Genomic DNA, 12,236 nt, shown 5'->3' on the forward strand with positions numbered 1-12,236 from the left:
TCTCCTGCTGGATCATAAATTCTTTCAGGGTGGGTGTTGTGTTTTCAGTTTTCTGTGTAAGACCCATGTTTTGCACTAGTCAGTGTTACATAGCTAGTTGTTGAAACCATTGGCTTTAATGTTTCAGTTACACTTTATTATCTCATGGTTTAAGTTATAAGTTAAAACATTTCTAAAATGATTGTTCTATGCATGGGGTAATGGTGTCCCACTCCCCCACTAACCTACCACTATGTATTGGGGAGAGAGAGAGTCCTTTGGCCTGAGCCTGGGAAGCCACATTATTTCTAGGTGGGAGGAATCACAATCACAATCTAAATGCGGTGATGATCCATTATGACTTTCTCTAACTTCAGAGAGAGCCATGAAAACCAAATGTCTAGGGGGAGCACAGTGAGACACGTGGGAACTGTAGCATCATTTCCATCAGCTCAGCAGCTGCTCAGAGTCAACCCACATTTCTCCACCATCCCAGGGTCTAGTAAATGGATGGATGAGTTGCTTCTCATTATGGATAAATATCGCACCAAAGGGAAATGGTTCTCATTTTATGTCTTAATTCTCAAAGGTTCAGAATAAATTAATAATATTGACTAATTGCTTACTATTTCACAATAGGGTGAAATAGTAAGCAATTAGTCTTCAAGACTAATCAGAATTAGAAAGACCATTGGTGATGACCTATGTGATAAGGTACCTGTCCCAATATCTTTGAGAAGTCTGAAGAAGATTTGCAATTTTCACCACATTTTTTTTTCATAAATTAAATTAACAAGGTAAAGAAACTGTCTTCAGGAGTTTAATTTCCTACCTCTTATAAAAAATAAACGCATTTAGGCTGTTCACCCACTCTGAAAAGCTATTTTTTAAACATAAGTAAACATTCAGGATTAATGCTCCCCTCCCCGTGTCCCCACTGGGAAGAGAGGAGATAATGATTTATTTTGCTTAAAAAAAGAGAATAAAACCCATGAGATTATGACCGCCATATTTCAAGGTTGTTTCCGATTTCTTGATACTATTATAAAAGAGATACATTTGAGTTAATTTTAATTGAAATTGAGTCTTTTATCTAAAAATATGTAACATGGAGACTGCAAGAAATAAAGAAGTAAAGTCATATATTAACAAAAATGTACATTTTGTGTAAATCTAAGAAGAAACCTTAGGCTTATTAGGGGGACTTTCATGGCAGACCCAGCTATGACTTTAAGCGTGGAGGTAGACCCTATATAGAGCTTGGAAATGCCACCATCACAAATATACTTTGAACCCAAACATCAAGGAATATGGAAGTTGAATGGCCAGAGATGTCTGTCATCCTGGAGGAGAAATTTGGATGGTCTGAGAACTCCCAGTCCTGTGCAGCAGAGCCACAGCTAAGGAAATCACAAGAGTGGGGAGGCAGGGCTGGCAGGGTCAGCAGGCAATTGAATGGAAAGCAACTTGGGGGAAGGCTACTGAAAAGGTAGAATCTGACATTAAAAGAGAATTATATATTTTTGTCTCAGATCAGCAGTCTTTTTTTTTTTTTTTTTTGGTAGAATATTTTTTTATTCAGGAAAAATACACAAAAAAACAAAAAAGTTATCCAACCACACACAGGAAGGGTATGAGAAGAGGGAGGTGTCCATCCAGCCCTGGCCTCTGACCATGTGGTTTGGGCAGCAAAAAGGGATGTGGGGTAATGGTCCCAAAAATAAAAATGGTGTATGTGGGGGGGAAGGAGAGGGTGCAAAATCAGTGGGGAGCAGTAGGGGGAAGGGACAGATGAGGTCAGTACTGTGAACACCACAGGAGGGAGCCATTTTATAACATTTCTCGTTGATCATACCACCGTGGGCACCTTCTTTGCCCATCAGCAGGACTAGCGTCTTGGCAGTCACGGTGACCATGATGTTGAAGGAGAGTGCGCCACCTGTGATCTTGGTACAAAGATCCATGGGAAATTCCCCATCCTGCAGCAGTGAGTCCCGGATCACAGAACATTTCTGGCCCCCAAGCCTTAGCCCACTCATGAAAAATCTTGACCAGTCTGTCAATCAGGAAACCAACCTCAGCTGGTGTGATGCTAGCAAAGGTTTTCCTGGGGTGGCGGCGCAGATGTGGGGCGAGTCCTTAGAGCCCACCATGGCCGCATCCTGACAGGTCCTGTCCACGAGCAGGTTGTGGATGTAGGTGTTCCCCGCCTGCTGCTGGGGCCGCAAGCGGAGCTCGGGAGGCCTCGGGCTGGTGGGCGGGGGTGGCGGATAGCTCGGGGCACGGGATGCCCACTGGACGGCGGCTCTGCGAGCTGTCCCAACAGCCTTCTATGGTCTGGATCATATAACCAGAATATACTGCAAAACTGGAGTTTACATTTTGAGTTCTGGCAACTCTTCAAGAACAAAAGGCGAGTTTATTTTTGGTTTCTTTTGTATTTTGAAAAGCTCTCTAGTCTTTAAAGATTGAAATCTCTGGGTTATATATATATATACATGTAATCCCCCAAAAACAGTCTGCGGTCTCAGGTGCACCCTTTGGTCAGCGGTGGACACAGGCGGGGGTTGGGGGTTTCTCAAGGCCTGGAGGGCGTCCGCATGGACTTTACTGGGGTCAGGTGGACCAGAAACACTAGGGAGCAGCTGGATAAGAGCTGGGCAGGTTCCAGGAGGTCACTTCTGGGAGAAAGGATGGGCGCCCCTCGTAGTATTTTGATGGCCCAGCCCTGCCACTGGTCCACTCTGGTCCATGGAAGACAAGAAAGGAGGGGAAGAGGCTGATGTTTGGTAAGTGAGAAAGTTCCTGAAGACCGAGGCAGGTTTTGTCAGCTCAGGCCTCGGCTGCCCCATCCGGTGGTGATTGTGTCACTGGAGGGGCAGCCCAGAGCCACAAAACTGTCTTCCCCGCAGAGCCCTGAGGAGGGCTGATGTTCCCCTGCCTTCGGTGAGGGCCGAGTGTCTGGGTTTGATTACAAAGTTGCTGCAGATTGGATAATCTCTGGTTCCTTTGTGTGAATGTGCCCGGCCCTCCTAAGAGGGAAAAGCGCGGTGCACTTCAAAAGATACTGAAGGTGTTCACACCAGTATAAGAAATCTGTTGCTATTAAATGAAACCAAAAGGAAAAGGCAAACTGTAGCAGAAGAAGCCTTTCCAAATACAGTTATTAGAAAGGAAGAAGGAAAGGAGGAGGGGAAGGAGGGCGGGACGAGGGCTGCTTCCTGACCTAAGCAGAAGCCCCGCTGCTGGCTCACCCACATCTCCCGGGTCCGGGTCTCCGCCTCAGGCTCTACTTCTGTGAGGCCGTGCAGTCATTATCCTTCTTAGTTTCTTCTTAAAAGTTTTTCCCACTTGACACCTTAAAATAAATGACAAATTTAATGATGAGATGGAATTTACTGTGAGTCACTGAAGCCTTGTGGCTGCCACTGATCAGTCTGCTGGGCTCCCCGCATGGCCCAAGGGAAGGGGGAGACTCGGGCATGTGCCCTATGTGTGTGTGATGTGTGTCTGCATGTGTATGTTTGTGTGTGGGGTGTATGTGGTGTGTGTGTTTATGTAGGGTATGTATATGGTGTGTGCCATGTGTGTGTTTGTGTAGCACCCAGCAGCCTGAGTCTGCAGGGTGAAGGGCCAAGTCCCTGCTTCCTGTGGAGGAGCACAGGCCAAACACATGCCCCCACATGTGGAGACCCCTGGCGCAGAGCCTTGGACCCCAATGGGTCAGGTGGCCCTTGGCTGGTGTCACTTGAGGATTGGACACAGACAGACCCGGGGTGGCACCTGATGTTTGGATCCCAGCTTTGGTACCCAGGACACCTCCCTATGAGGGAGCTCCCATCATTTCCAGGCTCCTGGGAAGAAGGGGCCACCCCCAAGTGAAGGCCTGTGGGACAGTCATGAGGATCCTCAGAGAGGCTGATCCAAAGATTCCAGCCCAGTTCATCTGGACCGGGGTAAAGGGGGTCTGCCTGGGTTGGGCTGGAGGGAAAGGAGGCCATAGGGCCGCCCCCTGCAGCTTCATCTGCTCTGCCCCATCAGTCCTGCCCCTCAGTGCATCACCCCCCCTTTCCTGGGCATCCCGGCCAGCCTCTAGTCCCAACCCCGTGGGCTCCAGCTCACGGAGCACCCGCCCAGCACCAGGCCGCACCCCAGGAGGGAGACGGCTCCTTACTCCAGCCCTGCAGTTGGAAGACCACTGGGAGAGGTAACCCTAATTACCCAGAGTCACAGAGCTGGTAGCTGGTGGAGCCTGCGTTCCCAACATCAGGGTTTTAACTCTTCTATTTCCTCTGTGATCACAGCGTCTAGTATTTACATGTACATGTGTTTGTGACTTTCAGTTTCCTCATTTTTACATCTAAAATAATTATTAAATACAGTATAAACTCAACATGATTGTAATTTTAAAAGGGGATGTACAAACTATTGTATAAAAAATAGATGTGCATCCTGGGGAGTTAAACCCAATATCTTGTAATAATGTATAACGGAGTATAATCTGCAAAAACACCAAGTCATTATGCTGTACACCTGAAACTAACACATTATTGTAAATCAGCTATACTTCAATAAAAATAGAATAAAAAGAATACATATTACCTTGTTAATTAAGATATTAGGAATGTTTCAAATGGGACAGCAGAAGCTAAAGTGCTTTAAAACAAAGGTGCTGTGGCAGTGGAGAGGTGGGGGGTGTATTCATTGCTCCTCTTAGTATTTTATTGTATTTACATGATTCTTTCATTGGAGGAAATGGGATTAGTGAAAAGCCACAGGTCTTTGGTCTGGTGACACAGAGGTTGGCTGGTGACTGGAGACTGAGGTGACCTCCAGCCCTAGGAAAGTGAGAACCTTGGGTGGAGATGTCTGAGGGGGGCCCCCCTGGAAGGGGAGCCTGGGAGGCAAATGGGAAGGTTTCCATTTTTCTGTGTCCATCATTTCAGAACGTGGGGGCAATGAAGACAGTGCCCTGATCCATGGGCAGCCACAGTGCCCCTAGGGAAAGTTACTCGACAGGTCCTAAAGATGGAACACTGTATTCAGGAGGAACTCTCCAAGGGGTGACATGGCTGGGGGAACCAGGCCCAAGTCCAACTTCGGCCTAGGCCAGTGGGGTTTACAGCCCAGGAACAGGGTAGGGTCATGGATGAAGACTCACTGAGAGGAAACATCCATGGTCTGGGCTCTGGCTGGCCCTTAAGGGGTTCCTGCTGCAGGTAGGCCAGATGGTCAGATTTCTTTGGGTGGTCATATCCCAGCCCAGGGTAAGCTGACTCAGCAGGGGACTTTCCTGGGTGACATGGGCCCAGCAGGATGATGCTGAAGGTCAGATGATGGAGGTCGAGTCTGGAGGAGCCAAGGTTTTGTCAGGGAAGTGTCATGTGCCTAGTGGAGGATTTGTTTGCCCAGGGGGAAGTGCTCTCAGACTCAGACCCTGGAAGCAGGTGTTTCACACACTGCATGTATCCAGAGATGTCCTGAGGCTGTGAGTTAGAGTCTGCACTGGTGGGGGCTTTGTAAGTGGATAAGAAATCAAACTAAGGTTAGAGGCCTGGAAATTCAAGGCTCAGAGAGGGCAAGTAACTCTTCCAAGGCTTCACAGTGAATGTGTATTGCTTCTTTATACTGAAGACAAGTCTCCCATCCTCATCTCCCCTGTGAGGCGTTCCCACTACTGCTGCCCCGAAATTCCTAGCACAACACACTCAAAGGACTCCCCACGGTCAGCAGGTCAAAGAGCAGAACTCTTTATGTTTGCCAAGGACCTTGTTAATTTGAACAATACAGAAAACTACAAAAACGGAAAACAAGTTTCCCATAAATAGGCATGTCACTATTAGTAATATTTGTGTTGTTCCTTATGTTTAACTGCCGGAACGTGAGCTTGTATATATTCGCCATCATTATGCGTACATTATGATATGCTCACTGAGGTCATTGTAGGGTTTTAACATGAAAAATAAGATAAATAAATTAGAAGAAATCAATCATTTAATTTAAATGTAAATTACATCACATTGTGAAATTGTTGCAAATTCCCTCTCTGTTGCAATGTGTAAATTGTTTATATTTTATAGAGTAGCAAATTTCTTAAAAATTCAAAAGAGCAAATACTTTTTGAACACCTGCATACACACTAGGTATATGCTATGTATGATTTATACATAATAGAATGTCTATGTGTCAATATTCATGTATATAACTGCATAGACCTAAGTGGAGATTTCTCACACTGTTCCTTGGGCTTAATTCCTACATGTAACCAGTGTTGAAGTTTGGTGCAAATCCTATTCGGTTTGTTTTGTTGTTGTTGTTGTTGTTTTTAAGTAGAGCTGAAATTATAATCCTGGTCAATGTGCTCCAAATTCCGTGTTCTTTCTATGAAATGAGATAATGCACATAAAATAGAAGGAATGCCTGGTATGTAGCAAGACTCAGCATTAGCTGTCACCCTGTTTCATTTCTATCAATGTTGTTAAATGGAATTAGCTGCTTAGTCAGTGAATACTTGGTGCACACGTTGTTCTCAGCACCACAGTAAGTACAGAAGGTATCTGAGAGGGTTTCAGTGACAAAGGCTATGCAATGTCATTTTCATTTTAATATATGCCTACAGTTAAGCATAGCATAGAGGCCATTGTAATATATCAGGTTATAAAGTAGATCCTAAAGGCCACATTGATCTTAAAGTTTACAGATTGCCTTCATTCTCCAAATATTACCATTGCCCCTCCCTTGATCTTGATAAAGACAGGTTGTAGGAGTGTGGCAATTTCTGTGTGGGTCTTTGCTGCAGTGTGTGTAACCAGCAGCACACAGATACACCTGGCTTTGTGGCCCACCTTTCCAGAAATATATGATTTCAAGTCTGGCTGCCCTCCTGTTCAGATCAACCTCTATACCAGCCCACTGGGGATGAGGAACTGTCTCCTGAGGTGGCTCAGATAGCTCTGATTGCTAGAAAGTTCCATGTGGTGGCCTTTAAATTTAATTTGGCCCGAGTAAAATCTCACTAATTTGAGCCTTCAGACAGAGATGGCACACTTGATCTTTGTTTACACAGACCTGACGCCAGAAAATTTTCAGGATTCTCATCCAATAAAGGCCATTCAGGCTAATGTTACTAGCTTCCTCCACAGAGGGCTCAGTACATGGAAGTTTCTTTAACCATGTGCTTCTAGATGCAGAGATGGGCTCTTAGGTGTAAGGGTTGTAATTCTGTGACACTGTGTTGTGAAAGGTGCACTTCTTATGAACTTTAATAAAAGCATGAGTTAATTTAATTAATAAAACTCATAAATGAGTGAATGACTAAGGTCACATTCCTAGAACTCCTGAAAACTGCTCAGAATTTCAGAATGCCTGAAGCTCTGGGACAGTCACCTGCCCCCACCCCTTGCATCAGGAAATGTGCTTTGGGTGGGTGGCCTTCCCTGCTGTGTTCTGAAAATAATGCAAAATGTTGTTTAAGTATTCTGGAATTTAGCTTTTTGATTTAGAGAGCCTGGCCTTGTTCCAGATAAGATGGCCTGGATATGCAAGAGGTTACAGTTTAATTTACAAAGGAGATGTTCAAAGCACAGGAATGCAGACATGCAGACCTAAAAGATGCCAGTGATCTGGGCACAGGTCCCCTGTGCTGTGTTTGGGAGAATCAAGGGATCCACATTATTTGTTGAAGTGTTCTGAGTTGGTTTCCCATGTTTTGTTTGTAGTGACATTGAGGGGACTGCGTTTGGATCCTGGCTTTGTTTTGTAACCTCAACTTTATGGTTTTTGACTCATCAATGTTTGTGCTTGCAGTGGATTTATTTTGACAGTACCTCTGGTCCCTGGGGTACAGGCTCATCCTGTGTTGGCAGTACCTGCCCCAGCCATTGCCACGTGGACACTCAGGGTTTCCATTCCTGAAGTCTCCACAGCTCAAGCTTATTTGACCTGTTTTGAAAAGGTGTGCATATATACATATTTAACATTCTTCAGTATCCCCATGAAGAAGGAGGACTTTAATTTCTACTGGATAGAGTGTTCCTTTTTGTTCATTTCTTTTTCTTTTGCAGTGGCCCTGAGTGCCTGCACAACGTGAGTGTGTCCCACCACGCTGCTTCATGCAATCCCACGCCCACTGTACCACCGGTAGAGTGCTCCTTAGTTGGTGCTCTGTGGTTTTATATCAGTTTTTAATATTGATGTCTGGTGGATCCAGAGGTCCTGGTGATTGTCTGTGTTTATCTCATGAGCCTTATTGTTGCAGAAAGAATGGCCCCTGTCCCTGACAAGCCAAATAACACAGAGACAAGGTGTTAGAGTTTAGAAGAAAAGAGGAAGCTTTATTACTTTGCCAGGCAAAGCGGACCCACAGGAGGCTAGTGCCTTCAAAACTATGAAGACATCTTGGGGATGGAGCAGGGTGATTAGCCATAGGTTAAACAATGAAGCATTGATAACAACCAACAGGATCATTTTTTCATCAGAAGACTTAGAATGGCATCATAATGCCTCCAGGTGACCAATTCTATAGAGGCTAGTGGTTACATCTCTTTATCTTGTAAGCACTTAAGATGTGTTCTTGGTAATTTGGGCTATTTTGTAAGGTTACAGTTCCGTGACTTTCTCCCTGGAGAAGGACTCAGAGACCAAGCATGATTATGACTTTCGATTACTGGAATAAAATAGAAACAGTAAAATCAATGGCTGTAGTTTTAACACTGGGCCTGGAACTGTGGGTAGCAACTGGTCGGTCATGTTCATTAACCATTCTAAGGGCAAGCATCAGAATAAGCATTCTGTTAACCTAAGTGCGACCATTTGATTATTCCTCCTTCATCATGACTCATTGAGAATGGAAGGTGGGGACTTCTGGGCTTCTTGCCACACTCTTGCTTTCCACCCGACATTTAAAATTTATCTTATCCCATTCAGCTCCTTGGCTCCTCCCAGGCCCTAACCCTAACCCTGCAGCCACTGAGTGTGTCCTTGGGGCTCTTGCAGGCCTCTCCCAAAGACAAACTCAGAGTCTCTACATTTTCGAGATTTGCTGCTAATCACTTCTGGAAAAAAAAAGTACATTTAATTTTTTTCCAGAGTAGTAAGGTTATAAAGCTCAAGAATGTGTTTACAGAAGCCTAAATTTCAGAATTCTTTTTATAAAACGTATTTTTAAATTCCTCAGGTAATATATATTTTGTGTGAAAACAAGCAATACTGAAATATATGGAGTAAAAGTTTCTCCGTAGATCTTAGTCTGCTGGTTGGAGGGTTTGCACATTAAAAATTTGATAGATACTAACAAATGGATGCTTTCCAAAGGTGTCATACCATTTACAGCCCACCACCACCGGCAGCCTTTGAAGGCTTCCCAGCAGGTTTCCCAACACTGGGAACGTCTTTGCAAGTGTTTATCAGTTTGATAGGTGGGAAAATAGCATTTCACGTTTGATTGTATTTCTCTGATTATAATAGAGTTGAGTATCTTTTACTATGTAATTGTTTGGCTCTTTTCTGAGACAGGAAATAAAAGTACTGGGAAGGTGTGAGGTGCTGTTACTGAGTCTAAACACGTTCTGCTCACCACATGACAGACCAATAAATGGGGAGACGAGGTGTTGGAGCAAGGAATAGCGACTTTATTTGGAAAGCCGGCCAATTGACAAGATGGCAGAATAATATCCTGGAAAACCATATTCCCCAGTCAGAATTCAGGCTCCTTTTACACTAGAAAGTGTGGGCTTTATCCAGCAGTAGTCCCAATGAGATGGAATGTATTACTCAGGACTCTGTGGAAAGTCAAGAGAGTGAGAAGGAATCAGGGACCAACTCAATTGAGCCTCTCAAATACTCTCACATTTATTGTGTAGCATGAAAGAAAAAATCACCGACAACTGTGTGAAGGATGCAGGAAATTTGCTCTTGAGCCTTGGGCTCCTAAGAAGGACATGTTCAAAGCTCCCGTCCCCCTTCCCTCTGCCCCCAGATGAATGAACACAGTCCCTGAACCCACCTGGGCTGAGCCCAGGCCACGCACACAGCCAACCGCCTGCTGTCCATCCCCAGGCTTGGCCGCATCCTCCCCTTGTCAGGTCCATGTACCCATCATCTCTGCCCTTGGGGTCTGGTTCACCATCCACACCATTAGCCTGGGACCACCCTGGTGCACAGCCTGGGACACCCTGAGCTTCTGGCTCAGAGGAGGTACAGGGCACATGGGGAAGGGCCCCTGGGCGGGAATTTGACCTGCCTCCAGTCTTGCCTTCTGAGCCCCAGAGCCTGGACACAGGGCTGTGTGTCCGCACACTGCACCAGATCTCTGACTGGTGGCTGTCACCATGGTGACTGGAGAGTGGACCGCCCCAGCACAGATGGGGTGAAGGGTGAGGGGGTCAGCTTGGGGTAGGGGAGAGACAGGATGGAAAGGGGCAGGCTCAGCCATTCAAGGAATGCTACAGCAATTAACATTAAGATGGTGAAAGAGTCAACCCCCAGTGGGCCTTGAGGCTCAGGATAATGAGAGATTAAACTTCAAGTAGATCTTGAGCTTCATTATACACTAAGTGTAATAAACTAACATGGTAAATAACACGCCCACAGTCACCATGGAAGTCCAAAGGCTGACCACAAAAGGTCAAAGAGTGGGAAATGGTCAAATTCCTGGGAATCCCAGCCCCTTCCCCTGGCTACTTAGACCTGTCCTTCCACTTATTAGCATATGAAGCCACCAAGCCCATTAAAACCAGCAACAGGGCATCTCACGGCCGCCCCTCTCTCTCTCTTTGGAGACAGCCCACATCCTGTCTATGCAATGTGTCCCTACTTGTAATCTGAGCACGCAAACCCCACAACTCGTGAACTATTTCTGGCCTTTCTCTTGCCTTTAAATGTATCTCTCTGAATAAACTACCTTCACTCAACTGTGGCTCTCTCTTGAATGCTTTCCTGCATGAAGCCACGGACCCGCACTTGGGGCACGTCCCAGAGGCTCAATTGAGACCTGAGACATTGCCCTCCTCACGCCCCACATCTGTTTTCCTGCATCAGGGGTGCACTCAGAGTGAGGGGGTATCGTGCAGTGGGGGAAACATACTGAGGGTTGGGCCCCTCAGAGTGGAAGTGACCTGGATGAGGGTTAAGGCTGCAATCCCGGGGTGAGAGGATAATCTTGGAATAGGGGACCTGGGGTGAGGTATGAGGGGACAGCTTGTGGTGCAGGGTCCTTAGATTAGGACATAGTGGGGCAGAATGTGGCGGCGGGGACCTCAGTCTAAGAAGGTGTTTCATCTTGGGGGTCCTGTCAGGGACCTGGCCTGGCCTGGGGTGGGGGGTCAATGACAGGGGTTTTGACAAGCAGGAGTGGGGTCGGGGGTGTGGCCTGGCCCAGGGCTGATGTTGGTGGTTTCGCTTGGGCGCCAGGACCTGGTCTGTGGCGGGGTGGGGCGTTGGGAATGGGCCTCGCCCAGCCCAGCTCGCCGCGCGCTGTGCTGCAGGAGCCGCTGCCCGCCCAGAGCTCGAGGAAGTTGTGCGGGAGCCGGGCTCTCCTGGACCAGCACCCCCCGAGGAGGAACACGGCCTTGGATCTGGGCAGCCGCCTGCCGTCCCCTTCGCTGGCGCCTCTGGGTAGGTGAAGGGATGCTGGTGGGGGCACGCAGGTTGGGGATCCGGCGGGGGAGGCGCACAGGTGTGAGTGCGGAGGTGAGGCCGGGGCCGCGTGGCTCCTTAGGACCCCGAGGCGGGTCCGGGGCCGCCGCCATGGTTCGTTGTGCCCCCCAAATTAGTAGTCACTGAACCCCGCACCTTCACCGCCACTCATAAGAGGGTTTGGGAAAGCGGTCGCAGCCCCAGGAGGTGGGAGGGCGCCGGCCGTGCCCGGAGCACCTCCGACTGACACTCAGGCCAGGGTCCCCTGGCGCAAGTGGGCCTGCCTGATGAGTGGTGACTGCCCCCGACCCTTCAAGGTACAGGCGACCTGGGGCGGAATAATGGGCGAGGCCCAGGTCTTTGGGAGCTTGTCAGCCTGCCTGAGATCAAAAGCCTTTGACAAGTCTACTTTTAGTCTTTTGAGGAATCTCCATACTGTTTTCCACAATGGCTGCACCAAACCACTTTCCCACCGGCAGTGTAGGAGGGTTCCTTTTCTCCACAGCCACTCCAGCATTTGTCATTTGTGGACTTTTGCATGATGGCCATTCTGACTGGTGTGAGGTGAGACCTCATTGTAGTTTTGATTTGCATTTCTTTGATAATTAATGATATTAAGCATT

The 12,236-nt window shown here is 47.1% G+C and overlaps 1 pseudogene; it reads right to left on the minus strand.

The window, feature by feature from the left end:
• Positions 1-1,317: 1,317 nt before the first annotated feature.
• Positions 1,318-11,726, minus strand: LOC141573428 (uncharacterized; annotated as a pseudogene).
• Between the last annotated feature and the right edge of the window lie 510 nt (positions 11,727-12,236).

The sequence above is a fragment of the Camelus bactrianus genome, chromosome 15 (genome assembly GCF_048773025.1).
Source record: "Camelus bactrianus isolate YW-2024 breed Bactrian camel chromosome 15, ASM4877302v1, whole genome shotgun sequence".
Taxonomy (NCBI): Eukaryota; Metazoa; Chordata; class Mammalia; order Artiodactyla; family Camelidae; genus Camelus; species Camelus bactrianus.